Raw genomic sequence first — 5,000 nt, 5'->3', positions numbered from 1 at the left:
TCGAGAGGCATAAGTGGTCTTCTGTGAAAACTGCACCTTTGTAGACCGCTGGTTGGCTCTGCTACAGCCATTTTAATAATTCCTATATATTTTGGTGTCAGGTCATTAAAAAAAAAACTTGGAGCTGAGGGTTCCTCCGCCATAGAGGCGTGGCCACACCTGGTTCAAAGCATGCGTGCATGCTGAGATCCAATCAGCAACCCAGGGCATTCTTCTATGGCCTTATGGGAGTGTGGGCGTACACAAGTATGGGTGTATCGAATCAGAGGGAACTGTGAGGTGGAAGTGGACTGAATTTATCCTGGCGGACAGACTTTCCCCTCACTGCTCGTGGCTTGTTCTTTAACAGACGTTACATACTGTAGCTTTACAACTGCTGCTTTGGCAATATAAAAAAACTACATTATATTGTATATTGTATTGTATAACTACAAAGTATTGCCCCCCCTAAACATTACACCTACAGGAGCTTTTATGACGCCCCATTCTAAATTAATAGGGCTTAATATGGAGTTGGTCCCCCTTTTGCAGCTATAAGAGATTCCACTCTTCTGGGAAGGCTTTCTACAAGATTTTGGAGTGCGTCTGTGGGAATTTTTACCCATTCATCCAGAAGAGCGTTTGTGAGGTCAGACACTGATGTTTGGACGAGACGGCCTTACATCACCGAGCGCAATGCCAAGCGTCGGAGGGAGTGGTGTAAAGCACGCTGCCGCTGGACTCTGGAGCAGTGGAAAAGTGTTGTGGAGTGACGAATCGCGCTTCTCTATCTGGCAGTCTGATGGACGAGTCTGGGTTTGGCGAATGCCAGGAGAACGTTACCTGCCTGACTGCATTGTGACAACTGTAAAGTTTGGTGGACGGATAATGGTCTGGGGTTGTTTTTCTGGGGTTGGCCAAGGCCCCTTAGTTCCAGTGAAGGGAAATGTTAATGCTTCAGCTTACCAAGACATTTTGGACAATTCTATGCTTCCATCTTAAGTGGGAACAGTTTGGGGAAGGCCCTATTCTGTTCCAGCATGACTGTGCCCAAGTGCACAAAGCAAGGTCCATAAAGGCATGGTTGGGTGAGGTGTGTGTGGAAGAACTTGACTGGCCCACAAAGAGCCCTGATCTCAACCCCATCGAACACCTTTGGGATGAACTAGAACGGAGATTGCGAGCTAGGCCCTCTTGTCCAATATGAGTGTCTGATGTTAGCCTAACAAAATAAAATAAAGATGGGCCTAGTTTAGAGATAGGGTTGGACCCTACACCCTTTTGTTGCTCTAAATACACTCCCACGGCTACAGTATGGAAGCAAATCAGTCATCAGTCTTAACATAACATAAATCATATAATTAGGAAACCTAGCCTATTATTTGTCTAACAAGATTTATTGCTCGGCTAATAGAATCTTGGTCGAACAAGAGTAGGACATTGAATCCTACAATAACAGTATGGGCTTTAAAATTATGTTGTTTTATAATTTAACTGTACAATAGCCGAGCATGCTTCATCGTTATCAAAACGAGATCGTCTTCGCCTGTTTGCACGAAGGAAGAATCCAGGAAAATGAGAATGAAACACCCCTTGCGGCATTCTCAAAACTTCACCGGTTTTCACAACGCAAACACTGTGTTCTAAACCTATATGAACCAACACTGAGATAGACAGTCTTAGCATGAAGCCTATGAACCAACAATGAGATAGACAGTCTTAGCATGAAGCTTATCTCAGTGTTGGTTCATAGGCTCCATGCTAAGACTGTCTATGAACCAACACTGAGATAGACAGTCTTAGCATGAAGCCTATGAACCAACACTCAGATAGACAGTCTTATCATGAAGCCTATGAACCAACACTGAGATAGGCAGTCTTATCATGAAGCCTGTGAACCAACACTGAGATAGACAGTCTTAACATGAAGCCTATGAACCAACACTGAGATAGACAGTCTTAGCATGAAGCATATGAACCAACACTGAGATAGGCAGTCTTAGCATGGAGCCTATGAACCAACACTGAGATAGGCAGTCTTAGCATGGAGCCTATGAACCAACACTGAGATAGGCAGTCTTAGCATGAAGCCTATGAACCGGTATAGGCAGACTTAGCATGGAGCCTATGAACCAACACTGAGAGAGCGAGACAGACAATGATAGAAAGAGGCAGAAAAGAGAGAGAGAGAGAGAGAGAGAGAGAGGAGAAACATCTCTCCATCCACCTTTTCAGAGCCCTGCCTGTCTGCTGCCTCACCTGGCCCTCCTCAACTCATACACTCCGGAAAATGACTACATTCAAGTAGCCTGAGTGAAGCCCATTACTCAAAAAGCAATTGGCATAGTCTAGATCAAATCTTAGATTAGATCTTCCCATTTGAAGGCAGAGAATATAGGCCACAATGTTCGCTAGTGAGTGACGGGTAAAAAAAAGAAAAAAAGCTATCAATTTAATCAGGCTACTCATAAATGTCACAGAGTTGGTTTGGTGAGGGAGGGAGGAGACAGGAGGAGAGGAGGAGAGGAAGAAGGAGGAGATGGGCGGGGAGGAGAGGAGAGGGGTGGGGAGGGCTGACCAGACCTGATGAATCTGGAGTGCAGAGTAATAATCTTATTCTGCCCTCTGCTGGTTAAGAGTGGTAGAGCAAGAATACCATAAAACCAGTGGCAAAATATATCAACAAGTACAGAAAAAGCTAAAAGCAAGCTGAAACCGAATGATAAGATTTTACAATAATAATACAAATAAAATAAATAAAATAAGTGCTAATAATAATCATCATTAGGTCGTCCTCAGACGAGCTTGACAGCGAAGTCTCCAATTATCCATACATCCAGCCAGTTCCGCAGAACTTTCCACTCCTGCATCCCTCCTCAGTACATCCACGTAATAATAATAATAATAATAATAGCTTGACTGTGACAGTGATTAACTCGTGTTTCACTTCACCCTAATCAAAACACTCATCTAGACAAATTGAAACAAATGGCGTGTATGATGTAACTAAACACAGCAATTTAGGAAATTCACCACCAATCACTGTATAAATTATCCATCATAAAACTTTAGAGCCAAATTGATCATTCTTCATACAGTCATTAGCCTGTATGCTCTTGTTGAGTACTGGAACTTTAATAGGCAAAGGCAAATAAAAAGAAAATCACTGAAACATAAGCTATTGATGATGGAATCTCAAGGACCCCGGTTCGATCCCAGCTCCCGGCACTGCGCCGAAGTGTCCTTGAGCAGGACAAACCCCCAAATCGCTCACGTGTGGCACGGTGGAGCAGAACCTACTGTACAGCAAGAAGGTCTCCGGGCCTTTCTGTGCTGAGTTTGCATGTTCTCCCCGTGTTCGCAAGGGTTTCCTCCTAAAGAACCCAATACGAAAAACATGCAGAAGAACAGATGCTAGTCTAGGACCAGGACTTGGACTTGGTCCCTGGGCGCCGTGAATGATGGCTGCCCACTGCTCCTCGCTGTCCCTGGAGGAGGACGGCTTGGGATGGGATAAATGCAGGGAACCGTTTCAATTTGGTGGCCCCCAAAAGTTGCATGTGTGTGCCGTGTCGACGCCCATGTGTGTGTTACTGTGTGGCGGAATAAACATCCCCCCCCCTCAGGTCCTGTAATAAAAATAAAAACGCTCAATAGTTTGTTTGATAACCTCTGTTCATACAGTGTTTACATTAATAGATTTAATGTGGACTTTGAACTAAGTACATGCATCAGGGTGTCAGTCGATATCTGTTTGTTTGTACGTATGTCTGTATATTGTCAGTGTTTGTATACGTTTAAGTGGACCACAGGAAGACTAGCAAACGCTGTTGCGGAAGTGAATGGAGATCCGAATAAAGAATCCTCCAGTACCTCAGCTGCTTCCATAAAGAAAACAACCTCTATTTCACAAAGAACATTCCACAGTGCTGTAGATTTAGTACATGGCAAGACAGAAAAACAGGTGGACTTTGTGTCAGGTTAGCCCAGCGTCAGCCCGACCCCCCCCCCCCCCCCAGCTCCGCTTCACCTCGCTCTCCAACAGTAAAATGCTTCGTTCCTCCATGCCAACGCTACGGCGTCATGTGATATCAGCGCCCGTCAGAAATCACTTGCGGAGCTGCTGGAGAGGACCCCAATTAAAGAGCTGTGGGTGGGGACAGCGCCGCATAAACAAACATATCTTGACACGGTGGCCCAGCCAGGATGAGACAGTGGTTAGCCGGGGCCCAGAAAATGAATTACCGTCCTGACACACGTCAAAGCCAATCGCAAGGAGGATCCGAGGCGCCACCCACCAACCCCCCCCAGCACCCGCTCCTGTTTCATCAAGCCCGTTAGTATGCACGCAGGCCGGGCGCCAGCCTTCAAATGTATTCATCTATTCACAGCCCCTTGGAGAAATCAGGTTTGTTGTCCTTTTTTTTCTCTCACTGTCCAGATGGAATTTGTGTGAATAACATCGGTTTAGTGAGGCAGAAAATAAGTACAGCCTAGCACAGCGGAGGGGGGCTGCGTCGCCCCCCTTCCCCCCCAAAAAGAGAAAAGGTGATAAGAGGCAAGTGTCACCTTCACATATTACTCTTATCTCGCTCTCTTGTTTCTTCCCAACTCGATTGGAAATTAGGGAAAATAAAGTGAGGATGTAAATGAGAAGTGGACTACACCTGAATCCATTAGGCATTATCAGCTAGGTGCAATTAACACCGAGGTAATCAATCAACGAACGAGCCGTCCTTCATTACCGGGACGAGCTCTGCCTTCTTTTCCTCCTCTTTCTCTTCTCCTCGTTTCGTATTGCGTTTATAATGTCTCTAATTGCTTTAATTAATCAATTGCAACTCTAAAGGGGGGGGGGGGGAGAGTGGTCTTGAGTGGTCATAATTATTCAGGATGAAAAACGGAGGAAACTCAATATGTCAGCGCTTCCCGTTTAGAGAGCAGGCTTCAGAACGCTTTCGCCAGGAGACGTCCGTTTCTCACACCGAGCCCAGGAATTCACCGGATTTACTTTGGAAGCG

General features: G+C 45.5%; 1 protein-coding gene across 1 annotated transcript in view; it reads right to left on the bottom strand.

Annotated features, from left to right (window-relative positions):
• slc25a26 (solute carrier family 25 member 26) overlaps positions 1–5,000 on the bottom strand; it is a gene marked incomplete at its 3' end in the record, with an annotated part of 22,947 nt that overhangs the window by 5,873 nt on the left and 12,074 nt on the right. The window lies entirely within an intron of this gene.

The sequence above is a fragment of the Borostomias antarcticus genome (assembly GCF_949987555.1).
Source record: "Borostomias antarcticus genome assembly, chromosome: 7".
NCBI classification, from domain to species: Eukaryota; Metazoa; Chordata; class Actinopteri; order Stomiiformes; family Stomiidae; genus Borostomias; species Borostomias antarcticus.
The sequence above is the reverse complement of the archived record's forward strand: the minus strand, read 5'-3'. Positions and strand labels throughout refer to the sequence as shown.